At 46.7% G+C, this 16545-nt stretch overlaps 1 protein-coding gene across 4 annotated transcripts in view; it reads left to right on the forward strand.

Moving 5' to 3' along the window:
- MGAT5 (alpha-1,6-mannosylglycoprotein 6-beta-N-acetylglucosaminyltransferase) overlaps positions 1-16545 on the forward strand; it is a 340039-nt gene that overhangs the window by 50106 nt on the left and 273388 nt on the right. The window lies entirely within an intron of this gene.

Raw genomic sequence — 16545 nt, forward strand, 5'->3', positions numbered from 1 at the left:
CAGGCTGTATCTTTCTGCCACCAAATATGTTGGCACCTCTCCCCATCAGTGCGCCATACCTAGTTGCTTGGGAGAGGCCTCTTGGCTCCTTGGGAAATAACTACGGAAAGAGCAGCTATCTGTCAGCCTCCTCCAGGGCTGTCTGATTGGGCTGCTGTCACCCTGTTGTTGGAGGAGTTCCCGAGGCAGCAGACTTGGCTGTCATTGACATTTATCACTTGAAAGTCATATCACAGATGACTTTACATTTCTTCTTGAAATAGCCTATGACCTATCAAGCATGTGTCCTGCCCACTCTGGCAATGCCCATGAGTGGAGAAGAGTGGGTCTTCTGCAGGGCTCCCTTGCCTCACACTGCCCAATTAGGATGTAAGCTCTGGGTTAGAAGCAATTGTCCTGTCTTTGTGCTTAATTAAAGTGTGACCAGGCAGATCCTACTAAGATCTGGAAGAACATAGCTTCCAAGGCCAGGGGACTGATCACTTATTGATAATCAAAGTCTGGGAGAATGGAGGGTACACCTGAGGGGCAGGTTACAGAAATTATCATGTGAGTCAGTGCAGCTTATGCCTGGTTGGTTGTGCCCTACTTTCTCAGAAAGCCAGCTTCTGAGCTGTATTTCTTGAGACATAAATGGAAGAGAAAGGGGCAGTGATCCTGCTGAGAATACAAATTCTGATGTCCATGAATGTGAAAAAAAAAACCAAAACAGGAAGGATGGGCCTAAAAGCATGTATATTGCCTGTGTGTCTCTAAGACTGTAAATTTCTGAAGATCTACAATAGGTCTTTCTCCTCTTCATGCCTCCGTGTCTAGGGTGGGTCCATGTGCAAGCTCAGTGAGTGCGTGGTTAGAGCAACTTTATTTGCAGATAGAAAAGCTTTTTTTCCATTTTGTTATCTGGGTAGCACAGATATTGAAATACATTAATCAACAAATCCAGATTATGGGATTAAAAATAATGAAGTTTTCCTGTGGGCAGAGAACAGGGAAGAGTTTGAGATAAGAAGTGGAGACAGACAGTCCTCATTAGTTTTGGCTAAAATAATACACCTTCGTCTTTTACACCTCTTCCTGTGGCCATGATCACATCTTATAAAATGCTGCTCCCTGGTCTTGGTGTTGGGCGTAGCTGGCCTGAATTAGCTGCAGGAATAGGCTTCATGAGCCAAACTGAGGGTGTCTACAGGCTTTGGCAAGATGGTAAGCTGCAAGATGTTTGCTGCTGCTGCTTCTCAGCTCTCTGCCTGCAGCCCATGAGGTGCTCTGGACTCAAAAATTGCAAGAAAGTCACACCTATCCATAATGATGGTGGCGTGGGGGACTTAGCCCTGCTGGTCTCCTGGCCAAGGGCAAGGTGAGGGACTGTGGGCCAGCCACACACCTCTGTATCAGGCCAAGGGCAGGGTAGCCCAGCAGTTTTCACCATCACCACTACCCCCACCAAGGAGTTCCTGGTGCTGACCACATCAATTGGCATTCTGGTTCCTGGTAAGAGATTTCCAAACAGCATCTCATTTTTTGAGAAACAGAAATGCAGGGAGGGAAGAAAGGAGGGTCAGAGGGGGGAAAGAAGGCTGCCAAATGGTGGTTTGCTCCTCAAATGTCTCCCAATAACAGGACTAGGTAGGGTGAAAGCTAGCAGCTCTGGGGCTGGCATGATTGTGTAAAAGGTTAGTTCTCCACTTGTTAGTACCGGCATCCCATAGATGGGCACTGATTTTTGTCTGCGCTACTTGACTTCTGATCTGATTCTCTGTGTATAGCCTGGGAAAGCAGCAGAGGGTGGCCCAATTCTGTGGGCCCCCACACCCACATGGGAAACTGGGAAGAAGCTCCTGGCTTAAAATCAGCTCAGTTCTGGCTATTGCAGCCATTTGGGGAGTGAACCAATGGATAGAAGACCTGTCTTTCCTTCTGTCTCAGTAAATCTGTCTTTCAAATAAGAACGTATAATAATCTTAACAAAAGCTGGGAGCTCAGTTTAGATGTCTCACATGGGTACAGGGTAACAACTTCCTGAGCCATCACCACTGTCTTCTGAGGTCTACATTGGCAAGAAGCTGGAGTTAGGATCTTAAACTGGGACTTGAACACGGGCACCCTCTGCAGGTGTGTCAGCCACTAGCCTAAACATATTTTGGATATTTGAAATGTCCAAAGGAATGCAGAGCTTTAATAGGATAATCATTCCAGTATCTGCTGCCCACATTCTCTTCCTCTGTAATCCCTCCCATGACACATGTCGTCCTCACTTTGAAAGGTACTTGTTTTGCTTGACACGATTACAGCTCTTGTGTTAGCCAGATTTCTAAAGTAAGTGGATTGCCTGGGACCTGAACCTGTCCCGGACCATAGCACACCTGTGCTCTGAGGAAGGTGGATACTGCCCTGCTGTGTTGATTCTGTTGTCATTCTGTTTTCTACTTAGGTACTTTAAAAAGTTTTTGGGGGAAATGTTTATTATAAAAAAATAAAACCATGGATTTCAAATTTCTTTTTGTACCCACATGGAACGTTTTAAATATTTTCTATGAACTTTTTGCAATACCTGAGAGTCTGCTTTTATCCTTGATTCAGTGTCAAGGAAGTACACACACACACACACACACACACGAAGCTGAGTGTGTGTGAATTCTCTTGCCCTCTCCTCCCTCCTTATCTAGCTGATCAGAGCCTCCCTTGGTCATGAATAGTTCAGTTCCATTGGTTCTGCTTGGCAGGGCTCAGGCCATCTCCACACCCCATTCCTTTCCCTGAATACTTCAGCACATCATGACCACAGGTGACTCATTTCGCAAATAGCCTCTTGATTCTCTTGAAGCCAGATGTGACTTCTGCATGTGTGTCTGCTCTTTGGAGATGTGAAGCACATACTGTTGTCCTTTGGCTTTCCGATTTGGAGAGAGGTGTGCGTGAGCAGGTAGAGGCCCTACCTCAGGCTAAGATATAAGCGATGTGTTTGGAGTACAACAGTTTTCTCATCGCTGCTTTTTCATGGGAAAAAAAAAGCAAATGGTGAGTTTATCTTGGTGTAAAATTTTTCTTAAAATTAATGCCTACATATCTTTTTAATATCTTTTTTTTTTTCTTGAACTTCTTGAAGATTCCTGGTATAGGTGATTGCTGAACCAGCAGGATTGAGGGAGGCCTGGTGATGGATATGGGAAAGGTGTAGCTTTGGGAAAGTGACAAGAGATTTTGAAGTTCTGGATGATTGGAGAATAAGAATAATTTTGAAGAAAAATCTAACCCGTTATAAACAAGTATAGCATAAATGAGTTATTCTAAACATGAAATTTAAAAATTGGAAGTAAAAACTGTTAAATTCTCTGAATATCAGATTAAAAGATGTGGCAGTGGGACCAGAGTTGTGGCACATCTGGTTACAGCCAGTGTCTGGGGTGTCGGCATCCCTGAGTACTGTTTCCTGTCCCAGCTGCTCTATTTCTGATCTAGCTCCTTGCCGATTTACCTGGTAGGGTATTGCATTATGAACCAAGTACTTTATCCCCTACCACCCATGTGGGACACCTGGATGGAGTTCCAAATTCCTGGCTTTACCTGGCCCGGATCCAGCTGTTGGGGTCATTTGGGAAGTGAGCCAGTGGGAGAAAGATCTTCTCTCTGTGGCACTACCTTTCAGATAAATTTTAGAGAAGGTGTAGTACCCCCAACAAGTTGCTATAGAAGTTTCTAGGTCATTTTCCTTCCATTTTTGGCTTTTACCTCTTAACAACCCAGAGCCAAATACTTCCTAGGCTGCTGCTGCTCTGCTGACCCCTTTGGAGTACCATTGACCTTGGGCATCTGGGTCATGGCTGTTTCTGTCCTCACACACTGGGTGGTCCAGCCTGACTTTTCTGGTGCTGGATTTTATTGCTGGAGTATGGAGGTGCTTTCTGGCTCACATGTCACTCTTCTCATGAAGACATATGGGACTAGGAGTTAGGTGCTTGATTCTAAGTCTCTTGCTTAAGTGACTTCCTCTTCTAGAAGGTCCAGAACCTAGGGGATTCTCTCCTATAACCTCCAGCTCCTCCTTCCCACATAAATTACTCATCTGCCTGAAGAGAAAGGCATACATCCTTCCCTGGTGACCTTTTACTGGTAAGTATGTGTGTGCACGCCTATGGTCATTTTGAGTGTGATGTTGAGTGCAATGTCGTGGTTTCTTGTTCACAGACAGCATGGGACATTTAGGTGATCAGGCCTGGCAGTGGTAACTGTCATACCCTGTTCAAATTTCATGGCCTGGAATGCAGTTGGCTGACTGCCCCTGGCCGGGAAGCACTGTGCCTGGACTTCGAGGGGCTGGCATTCCTCTCATCTGCCCTCTGTCCTTTCTCTGGTTGACTAGAACCTTACTGTAGGCTTCTTTCATCCAGACAGTCTTGTTTACTTCTTAAGCCTGAGAGCAGTCACAGCCAGCCATTGGCCAGGCATGCGGCTTCCTAGGCACGACAGAAGGGAACAATGGAAGGAAGAGAACAGCCTGGTCCCTGGGAGTGCACAGCCAGTGATGACATAGGTCTGTGGTCAGCTGCCCATGGCCGCCCATGTAGACTGTGGCAGTGAACTGGCTTTGTACCCTAGCCTACATTTTCAAAAAATTTTTCTTTGAAATCAAGGTACTTATGAGTTGAGTAATGCTTGATCTTTCAAAAATAAATGGAACGTAGGTGGGTGGAAAAGCATCACTGTGTGAGAGCAAGGGCAGGCTGTAAGTGGCCTGTGTTGAAAGGTGGCTGAGGTAATGTAAGTTGGTCAAAATAGCGTTATCCAGGCTCTGCCCATCTTCCTGCAGTTGTGAATTAAAAACAAAGCAAAAGCTTCTATGCTCACGGCACTCCAAGACCAGAGCCTGTCTGGGAGAAGTGAGGAGTGAGCAAGGGACAGGGTATGTGCAGGGGTGGGGGAAGTTTTGCGGCAGGGAATTTTCCAGAGCCAGTGTTGGGTGGGGTGTCAGGTGGGGATCAGTCAGAAGACAGCCTCCACCTGAAAGTGCTGAGTCACCAAACACAGTCTTTGGTGCACAAGTGTGAGAAGGGGTGAGAGACCCAGGCACGGGGCCTGTTGGGGAGCTGATGGTGTTGTCAGGTACCTGCCTAGGCGGCAGGAGAATGGGAGAGGGGTCCCCAACTGCTTCCTTCTTCCTGACCTCCCTGAGTCTGTGGCTGCCTTCCGCAGACAGATTCTAGGGAAAACCACTGTCAGAAAGGTTTGGGAAACCCCGTTTCCCGCCAGTGGTCAGAGCAGAGCGTGGTAGAGGGTGGACTTAAGAGCACAGCAGTTGTTGGTACTCCTCAAGGTGTGGTAGCTGAGTGAGAGATGGCGCTGGAAAAGGAGCTTCCTCACCACGTTCATGTTGCTTACAGCCTGGAAGTTAACATTCCAAGATGGTGTGTTGGGGGGTGGCCCCCATTGCTCTGCTGGCGGCTGGCAGTGCTGGGGATATATAGAGGGAGAATGTTGTGGCTGGTCAGGAAGCTAAAATCCGCAAGGAGTGCACCTTGCCAGAGCCTCCTTAGGCCACCATCCGTCCTGGTTTCCCTCTGGGCTGCACTCTTGCAGCTTCACCTTCAAGCACAGTAACTGCATCACACCTCCACTAAGTCCATCAGTCCACAGCACCTATCCATTAGGTGTTTTCGAAAAGTCTTACGATTTCTTTTTACCATTTTGCTGTATTCATTTAAAATGTAGATGTTGCATACACATGCATGTAGGTTTTTTTTCTTAAATAGTAATACCACAGAGTGATCATTAAAACATGAGGGAAAGAATGTCATGTACAAGATACGTTTCAGTGAAATGTTTATAATTAAATACTACAAGATCTGGCATCTGGTTTTTGTACTGTTTTAGCGCACACAAATATCAGAAAGCACATGATATTTGTCTTCCTTGGTCTGTTTTATTTGCCTAGTGGAATCAGTTCATATTCCATCCATTACCTTGCAAATGTCAGGAGTTTATTTTTGTGGCAGTTATATTCCGTAGGTATTATGCAGACTGTGTTTTCTTTATTCAGTCATTAGTTGATGGACATGTAGATTGATTCTACATCTTACAATCACTAATTGTTAACGTAAGACATTGGGTTTTACATGTCTGTGTAAGCTTAAGGAACCAGGTCCTGTTTGTTGTATAACCTCACCTCTCTGGAGCTGTGTGGCACCTGTGTGGTGAACCCCTTTTGTCATGCTTCTATAGCATGTGATATGTTGATGTATCTGATTTCCCTAAAAAAATAACAAATATTTGCTGAGTGTTCACTCTGAGTTTTATCTGTAGGGCTTCACTGAATGGTCAGATTGCTCTGTGAAGACAGCCATCATCCATCTTCATTATCTGCTTGTTTGTGGATTCACATCCTGGCTAAAGCCTGTTTAATACTCTCAGATCGATCAGTGCTTTCATGTCACTGTTACACATGCACTGAGCAGAGGAGAAAGGGACTTGTCCAGTGCCCATGTTCCCTGCTGAGCTTGAACAAGCCACTGCTCTGCCTGCTTGCCCCAGCTGCCGTGCTGTAAATAGCTTTTCTTTCTTGTACCTGGTTAGCACTATAGCGTTCTAGGTTTTCTGCTTGCTTTGATTTTGCTGCCGAATTGGGTTTCCAGGTGGGATGCTGAAGTGCCTCTTGGGGCTTCTACATGCAGGAAGGCTGTGATGTACCAGAGGGAGGATGGAGCCAGAGATGTGCCATATAGGTGTCTTCAAATGGAATCACGTGGTGAACAAGGTTGTTTATGGATCAGATGCTAACCATGCTGTGGTCAGACTTGTGGGGCCTACAGATCTTTTCGAGAGGCATGGTCCAGAGGTTGCTAATGGAAATGGGGAAAATGGGGACAGAGGGACTTTGTATCTGCTGGTTCACTTCCCTCCCTCCCATTTCCCACCTCCCGCCCCCACCAATAGCCATAGAAGCTAGTGCTGGTTTGCGGTGGGATGGAGACTTCACGGGACATAGCTACCAGCAGTCCTGCCGGTCAGCAATACTGCATCTCCCAGCTTTGACCTAAATAAAGGTGACTGAGGCAAGTACAAGTCAAGAAAGGTGTTCATGGCCTCCCAGTAGCATCAGGACCCAGGCAGGTCAGCCCTACACCCTTCATTCCTCACCTTTTTCTTGCCATTTCCCACTCTTTAGAATCTACCATTGATGCTATTTGAGCCATCCAATGGCTGTTTCCGATACAGAAAGTCTCATTGGCTAAGCCAACAGTCACCTGTGGTTGGGTGTGTGGATGCATCATGACGTGTACAATCCTTTCACAAAGGATGTAAGGTGGGAGTTGTGCATAAGCTTCATTACCTGAATAGGAACTGGCGTCTGGGGGATGGCAAATATCCCTAACTGGGATCCATGTAGTCTTCCATCCTACCTGTTTCTTGTACATGGGCTGGTTGGTACTGTTAGAAAATGCTCACATTGATGCAGATAGGAGCCACACATGCACTCATCATCTGTAATGTCAGCCAAGCTTTTCTAGAACCTTGTCCATATATACAGTGGTGCCTATTTCCTATTCCAATGTACGCAACACACATACAACAAAACATTGATGTCTTAGGGTCTTGTGATCTGGTCAAAGTTCCAGGTCAGACAGTGCCAGAAGTGACTGATCCAGGCTGGCTGGCTGTGAATGCCTTTCCCTTGCCTCTTCCAAGACTGCCCTCAGTGACAGCCTGTGGACACCATCAGCAAGACTGGCTACTGTTCTGCTCACCTGCTGCTGGCAGGCTACGTTGCCCTGGAGAAACCTTGTAAGTTAGACTGGTGCGCAAGATCAGTGATTCCAGAGAGGGGCCAGGAATAAACAAATATAAATCTTTAAAATATTTGTTTGAGAGGCAGAGTTAGAGAGGGAGACACAGATGTTCCATCTGTTGGTTCATTCCCCAAATGGCTGCAATGGCTAGAGTCGCACCTGTCCAAAGCTGGGAACCAGGAGCTTCTTCCAGGTCACCCGTATGGGTGCAGGAGCTGAAGTACTAGGGCCTTCCTCTGTTTCTTTCCCAGGCCAGTAACAGAGAGCTGGATTGGAGATGGAGTACCTGGGACTTGAACCAGCACTCAGATGGGATGCCACCTGCAACACCAGCATCCCATATGAGTGCGGATTCAAGTTTTTGTTGTTTCACTACCTGTCAAGCTTCCTGTCAAGCTTCCTGCTAATGCACCCGGGAAAGTTGCAGAAGCTGGCCCAAATACTTGAGGCTCTGCCACCCGTGTGGGAAGCATGGATGGAGCTCTGAGTTCTCGGTTCCAGCCTGGATAAGCACTGACTGTTCTGGCTGTTAAGAAATCTTTCATCTGCTAGTTCACTCATCAATCTTCCTTCTCTTTTTTTCCTTTACCTCTTTCTTTGTAACTCACCTTCTCAGTGCTCATCCCTTCATCTGAGCATGAGCATCTAGTGTTTCTGTCACCACCTTCCTAGCTAACTAGACCTGTGTGTTAAGAATTCAAGGAATACTTTAGAAATGTGCCCGTTCCCATGCCCCATCAAGAGGTGAACAGTTTGCCTGATGTATTGTGTGTCTGTAAAATGTTCTGACAAGGGTTCAGACCTGGGAGCAGTTTTCCTCCTGGGACATTTGTCACATGGGACTTAGCAGCATTCCTGGCCTTAGCAGCACTCCCTTAAGCATCGTACAGTGTATGGGCAAGCCCTGCAGGTGTCTCCACCCAGATCGGCTGTAGTGTTGAGGTTGAAGAAGCCTGCACTGTCCTCTCTCTAAACTGTAGGAGCTGTCCTAATGTGTCCAGCACAAAAGCCTTTGTGCCTGAACTTGACCTTGATCTGTGTCTTCAGAAGGCTTGGTCTGCCAGACTCTTCTGCCCCTGATGTTACAGCTGCTAGCTGAAATTGGGCCACTGAGAAAAAACCTCTGAGGTTGCCCCTGGGAGGGACTGCATTGTCATTAAGACTTAACAGACTGACTTCAGACAGTCAGCCTTTTAAAAAATTAGCACAATCTACATGGGCAGTTCATAACAAAGCCAGGGATAAAATGCTTCGAACAACCATTGCTTGTTGATCCAAGTCCTGAGTAAATGCTGCTGTATTCTCCAATGTACGATGGCCTGAATAAAGATTTTTCTGTGATGCTGTGCAAGCAAAACTGCGTCTTGGATCTTCTCTAAGGCTAATGATCCGTCCAGGTGGTGTGGTACCACAGCTGCCTGTCAGCCAAGGCTTCACCATGCATGTAACTAGTACTCCGGACTGTTTTACAAAAGTTGGTGCATAGGTTGATTAGACATATAAAAATAGTCTTTCTGCTTTGAAAACTTTGAATTTATGTGGGGTGATTGGATCATAATCCTGTTGTAAATTGAAGAGTTTAGTTACAAAGATTCTCCAGCAAGTTTGTACAAAAACAGAATTTAGGGATACATTCACTTCAGTGCCAAAAACCTTTTTGAAATTCATGTATGGTTTTTCTGTAACATGGATTGTCATGACCTTTGGAAGGCTTCTCATGTGCATGGATTTCAGATTTCTGCATGAAAATAAAGTTCTTGTAATTTTTCACAAGCTAGTTTTGAAGTTCCTTCATGTATCAATATGCATACACTTCAGTTGGCACTTTTTTAACCCTTTAATATTCGGCATATTCTGCTTGGAAGTGATTAGAGCTCAAATTACATAACTGCTCTGTGTTTTGCTCTTGGTGCCATGTGTTGCTTTGAACCTAAGATCCTAACCAATCAGTGGTAGGAGCTGCCACATTTAACCCTTTGAGATATAACATGCTCCTTTGCTGAACCATAAATTTTCCACCAGCAGGGATAGTACAGTTAAAAGGATGCAAAGCTTGAGTTTCTTCACTTCTGTCCTGTGTGATGTAAATAAATTTAAAACAGTGAGGAAGTGAGAACCGTGTGTGTGTGTGTCTGTGGGGTGAAGTCATTTGGTCAGTACAGATGATGGTTAATGGAAGACCTATTTTCCTGAATTTTAAAATTGGCCTTTGTAGATTTTGTCGAAGTGGAAAAATGAGTCAAGAATGTAGGGAGTATTGAAGTGCGTGTGCGTTTCTGTAAATAGTTTTGTCTGGAAGAAGGATGTCACACAGTGATGTGTCCTGGTATCACCTACACTTGACATGCCACTGTTAGGGTGGTTAATTCTGAAGAAAAATGCAAGGGAATGAAAGCGGACCCAGTAAAGCAGTTAATCATTTATGTTGATCTGGTGTTTGTCCTTTTCCCATGAAAATGCGCTCTCAAATGCCACGGAGCAATATGAAGTGCTGACCTCCCATGAGCTTGGGAGGACAGTCTTTGTCCTTTCCACCTGTGATGTTTTAAGCCTTACTATTGATTTACACAGCAAGAACAGTGCACACATCATGAGTAAATGGCATGAAGAATTGTGCCAAGCAAACACACCTGTACTTGTCAGCACCCAGACTGAGAACCCAAATGGGTCCTTGCTAGTGTCACCACATGACTTCTAACAGCATGGAACACTTTCATCTGTCTTTGGCTGTTAAACAAAGGGAATTACATAATACAGAAACACTCAGTTTTCACTCTATTTTATTATTTGAGAGGCAGATCCCCCATCTGCTTGTCGACATCCCAGTGGCTGGTGCAGGTAGACTGAAGCCAGGATCCAGGAATTTGGGCCAGGTTGTCTTTCATGTGGACGGCATGGATCCACTGCCTTGATCTTCACCTGCTGCTTCCCAGGATCTGTGCTCACAGGAAGCTGGGGTCTGGTCTCAAACACAGACACTCTGTTGTACAGCCTGGGCATTCCAGTTGCTTCTTTTTAAAAATATTTTTATTGCAAAGTCAGATATATATAGAGAGAGGAGGAGAGAGAGGAAGATCCTCCATCCAATGGTCACTCCCTAAGTGACCGCAATGGCCAGAGCTGTGGTAATCCGAAGCCAGGAGCCAGGAGTCTCCTCCAGGTCTCCCTCATGAGTGCAGGATCCCAAGGCTTTGGGCCATCTTCCATTGCTTTCCCAGGCCCCAAGAAGGGAGCTGGATGGGAAGGAGGGTTGCCTGGATCAGAACCGGTGCCCATATGGGATTCCAGTGCGTCAAGGCAAGGGCTTTAGCCACACTGGTCCCTCCAGTTGCTTCTTGACTAGGCAGAATGCCTGCCCAGATAAGACTACTTCTTAACATAATGCTTGATTTTGCTTCTCCCTAGACATGATGGAAATACTTGAAAATGTAGCAATTATGCTTCTTAGCAACTTTCAGTGGGAGATGAACAAAAATTTCCTGTTCCATTTGAATAGAAAACTGCAAGATAGTAAAACATAATGTTGGTGGCTTCCATAACAAAGAAAATGACCATCCCAATCATCACATCACCTGGTGGGATTAAGAATTTGATTTGGAAGGCAGGGAACTGTATAGAACTGAGTTGATGTATGTGTTGGACCAATCAAGTCCATTTGAATTTGGAGTGACTTAGAGCATTAGAGTGTTGCATTTAGAATATTATTTCTGAGCAGTAAGTCTGTCTTGTCTACATAAACTGAATTGAATGATTGATTGTTGAAATTTGGGTCATGGAGAGATGAATTTGACCTTCATGACAAGGGCAAGTTGAGCCCTTTGGGATATTGAACCATTAAGTTCCCTTAAAACTATCACATAAAAATATGGCTTTCTTAGCAACCGTCATCCATGGTGAAAAAATGTATTTTCACTCCTTTCTGGATGTGTCAGGGGCTGGCTCGTTCTTGGTGAGCCACAGCAGCCAAGTCTGGCGCATGACGTGGCTCCCAGTGGGGTGTTCTGTAGGCAGCAGCTACCGGGATGTGACAAACATTGGCCGTGCAGCTTCTGTTGGTCCCAGCAGAGATGAAAATGAACAGTTTCAGCAAAAATTGCAAAGTCAAGGATGTTTGTCTTTGGGAAGCTGCCATTGGCTTGCTTTTTTCCCCTTTCTGTGAAAGGCATTCTCTTTTGTCTTTTCTTGTCAGTGGTTTCCAGTCATCTTTGCTGATAATAACAGGGAAGGGACCTTTCATGTCTTTGTCTTTGAAACGTTAAGTTTGCAGTTACTACATCTGCGCCTTGTTTCCATTTTGCATGTATAAGCCCCTGAAGAGGAAGAGGCCAGGGTTGCATATAAAAATGAGTTCAGGAAATGAGACCTGGAGTGTGAATTGAATCATGTTGCTCCTGGGCTTGAGGACTTTGCCAGTCGTCCTTTGGCACAGAGTCCCGAGTCTCAGCCATGGCGCTTCAGTACCCTCATTTTCATGTCATCTCGGACACACCTGGGCTGCTTTCTGCATCCCTCTGTGCTTGCATCCCCTGTCCTTGAGAACGACTGATGCTGGTACCACTGTTGTGTATGCACCTGCTCTTCCCTTGGCTGGGGAATGCCCTTCCTGTCACTTTCATTTGCTCCGTCAAGATTCCTTCCATGGTCTGGATTATCATCATTAATCCTCCTGGGTCAAATGAGAAATCCTTATGTATTCTTGCTTCATGCAGGATGCATGTCACAAATGGGTGGGTTTATTCCTCACCATGTGCCAACTCTTTAAAAGATTCAGACACATTGTATCTCCTAAGCAGGTACCAATGGGTGAATCCCGTTTGGTGGGTAGCAGTATCTATTATTAATGAGTCTGCTTCTCCACTCTACTTTGAGGGCAGGGTTCGTGCCTCTGTGTTGTCACATACTCAGTGACTGGCCAGGGTGCAGGAGTGTGTGTGCATGGGGTCAGGCAGAACTGGCCCATGGGGACAGTGTTTCAGAGGCAGCGGAGGCTGCTGCACACCTTGTCATTGTTATGTATGCTTGAGGCTGGGAGCGGACCCTTCCCCTGTAACACAGTGGTCTGTCACCGGGAGACTCCAGAATGCTGCAGAAGCAGAATTATCTGTGCTTTTCCAATTTCCCAGCCCCTTGTTTTCCAAATTGGATTGCTGCCATGTGTGTGAAGGTGTTGAAAAAAGCTTCTCTGGCTAAGGGAAAATGCTTGACATTGATGTTGATTACTTTGCTGATTGCTGGTGCAGGTAGACATCAGTAAAACAGAAAACCTGGGAAAAAGGGCTTATGTTAAGGCAGTATCAATCATCATCCTTTAAGGGTACTAATTGCCATTATAATGTGATTGCTGTGCAGCTCAGCACAGTCCTGTATGTGGCTCATCACGGTTTATTCATGAAGGAACTTGCATGTGAATGTGTAATTGACTCAGATTCTTGGACTCTTGGATTTTATCATAGCTGCTTTTTTTTTTTAACTTCCCAGAAAAAAGAAATTAAAGGCTGGAATAGTGCTGTCAAAATTTTGAGCCCCTCGGTCTCTGATACCTGCTCAGATCTTCGGCAGCTGCTCACCTGCCAGTGAGTGCCAGAGGGTGGCAAAATGAAGAACCAAAAACCAAACCCTGGGCCAAGGGGAGAGATGCAGTTAGAGGCAGGCACTGTTGTCTCCTATGGCACTGTTTCCTCTTCGTCTCAGGGAGCCTGGCTCAGAGGAAAGGACTTGTCGTGTGTTCACCTGGCTGTCTGGGGCTCTGCTCTCTGCCAGGGCAAGGGCCCCTGGGAAATGAGCAGAGGCACATCGTCTGCTTTTAATTTGCGGGGGAAAGCATGAGATGCTGGGTCTGCCAGCACATTGCTTGGCCCTGCCTGTCTCCCCACCTGGGACAATAGATGTGTTACAGGATCAGTTCTGGGTGAGTTCAGGGATGACCACAGCCAAGAATGCATAGGCCTTTTGTGTAGGGGACAGTTGCTCTGAGGGGACCTCATTCTGATGGCTATGGTATGAGGGAGGTTGGCAGGGATGATTGGACAGAGATGTGTGCAGGCCAAGTGGTCCCCAGCCAGTAATGATCTCACCTGGCTTGGGAGTGTTGATGGGAAAGGACTGGCAGTCTTGCTCACGCTGTAACCCTGACAGGTCAGAAGGACATTGCCTTTCCCAGGCCCGGAGATTCAGGCTTAGTTACCTTGAATCTGTTCTAGAGGCCTCATGCCCAGAGAGAAATGCTAAAGTTGATCTTGACCTTCCTTCACTCAAGCCATGTCTCTATCTTGTATTGCCTCTCAGTTGTCCCATTTGCACTACTACCCATCACTGCCTGCAGTCAGACACAGGTCTGTGTCTGCTTCTCCCCTCTTTGACCTGGTGGGGGCCCCAGGGAGCTGGGCAGGCCTGTGGCCTGGGATGCTGTTATGTGCATGACAGGTGCTCCAAAGGCTTACTGAATAGCTGAATGAAACAAAAGGGCAGCCTGTTAATGTCCTTGGTATATCCCTGTTCACCATCAAAGCAGCCTGAGATTTTCCTGGCTATTCTCACCATGCTGAAGTATCTGCTTAATAAACACTTGGAGAAGTTAACCCTTAGGATTTAACTAAAAGGGAAACCATGGTGGGAGAGAAGGTGGGTGATGGAAAATGATGATGGGGCCCAGTGCGGTGGCCTAGTGGCTGAAGTCCTCACCTTGCACCCCTGGGATCCCAAATGGGCGCTGATTTTAATCCCGGCAGCTCCACTTCCCACTCAATTCCTTGTTTGTGGCCTAGGAAAGCAGTCGAGGATGGCTTGGGACCCTGCACCCGTGTGGGAGACCTGGAGGGAAGTTTCTGGCTCCTGGCTTCGGATTAGTGCAGCACCGGCCATTGCGGTCACTTGGGGAGTGAACCATTGGATGGAAGATCTTCCTCTTTGTCTCTTGTTCTCTGTACATCTGCCTTTCCCAATACAAATAAATATTTTAAAAAAATGATGATGAAAAGAAACAACTTGAAACTTGTTCATTTATGGCAGGGAGATTTGTCACTTTCATTAACATTCAGAGCCTCCTGCTGTTCACTTGCATTTTTTTTTGTTGGGAAAGATTTTCAGGGACATAGTTAACCTCCTCTACTGTGTTCTCAATATGCGCCCTGAGCCACAGTCTGAACCTGATTATTCAGCCATCAGAGAGCACACCAGTTCCACATGGAACCCAGCCTGTGGCCATCCTGATGATGGACAGTGGGCACTGAGATAATGGAGAGGAACAGCAGCCTACGGGCCCTCAGGGCTGGGCAGCAGGCATCGCAGCCTCTGCCCTGGCTTTGTGGCTATGGGACAGCCTCCCTACGCGGAGCTGTTGCTTTTGAATCGAACACATCCCTTGACTTTTCCCGAATGTGCTTATCTGTAAAATGTTACAGTTACAGAGCCTGCCATTTAAGGTTTCTCTGAGAATTAAGGGAGTTAATATATGTGGAAGGTCTTAGAACTATGCCTGGGAGAATGTCACCCAAATGTTTCAGCTGTGGGGGGCTGGCATTAGTGAATAGTCGGACAAAGCTGCTACCTATACTACCAGTATTCCGTATGGGAGTTGGTTTGTGTCCTGGCTGTTCCACTTCAGTACATCTCCCTTCTGATAGCCTGGAAAATGCAATGGAAGAGGGCCCAAGTATTTGCACCCCTTGCCACCCATGTGGAGACTTGGGTGAAGCTCCTGGGTTTGGCTTGGCCCAGTGTGGGATGTCCCTTATAGGGACTGAACCAGTAGCTGGAAGAGCTTTCTCTTTCTTTCTAAAACAAATGAGGGCCAGGCTGAAGGATGTAGCTGAGTTCCAGCTTACCCACCATAGTGCCATGTGAGGTTGATACCTGGGTTCTGGTGCCCCCAGTGCTGCTGAGTAAACTGCTCAGGATAGGGCCAGGACAGAGTAGGGACCCACTTAGGACTCTGTAGAATGTCCTCTCCAAGGGAGGCCCTTAGTGACCACTGCACCCATCTGAGAATGAGAGGGACTGGGGGCTGGTCAAGAGGTCTTCCTGGACTCATCTGCTGTACCTGCCCGTGTACATGTGAGAGCCAGGTCTTGGGGTGGGTTGGGTCATGTACACTCGATCGTCTCACCTGGGCCAGGCCTGTGTACTCTCAGCCACGTGTCAGCAGGGTATTGATCATACACACCAGGCCAGGTTGTGCACCCAGTAGTGTGTGTGTCACATTTGGGGGTGAGCCGGGCATGGGAGTTGGGGAGTTTTTTCTGGGACAGATCGCTGTGTCTAGTGAGAGTCAGAGAGTCAGAGGAAGGTTCCAATTGTTAACAGATGGTATAAATTCTAGCAGAAAACATTGTTTGGACCTGGGTATTGAACTGGTGTACAGGGCTTGCATTTACTGAAAATGAAGAGGGAGGAGGCCATGACGCCTGCTTGTATACCGGGACAGAGCTCTGTTGCAGCTGCCCAGAGATGGCGCAGAGCCCTTACGTTAAAGGGGGTGAGCCCTTCTTTCAGGCACCATCTTCATTCAGGGAGCAGAGAAGTGTAGAGACACATGAGGAGTGCCTTGTGTTGCACCTGCAGATAGGATGTGGCACCTTCCTGCTACATCCCTGTCCTTACCGGGTGGGGGCGCCACTGAGCAGGTGGCCAGAATTCTTCTCAAGGTAGCTCTTACACTGAGGCAGGTCTGAGTGATGGAGTACATCCCTGTAGCTAGGGGTGGAGTTTACAGCCCCACTCTGCTGTGCTGACACTCCAATGTCTTGGTAAATTGACGTGCAGATCC

This window comes from Ochotona princeps, chromosome 5, assembly GCF_030435755.1.
Source record: "Ochotona princeps isolate mOchPri1 chromosome 5, mOchPri1.hap1, whole genome shotgun sequence".
NCBI lineage: Eukaryota > Metazoa > Chordata > Mammalia > Lagomorpha > Ochotonidae > Ochotona > Ochotona princeps.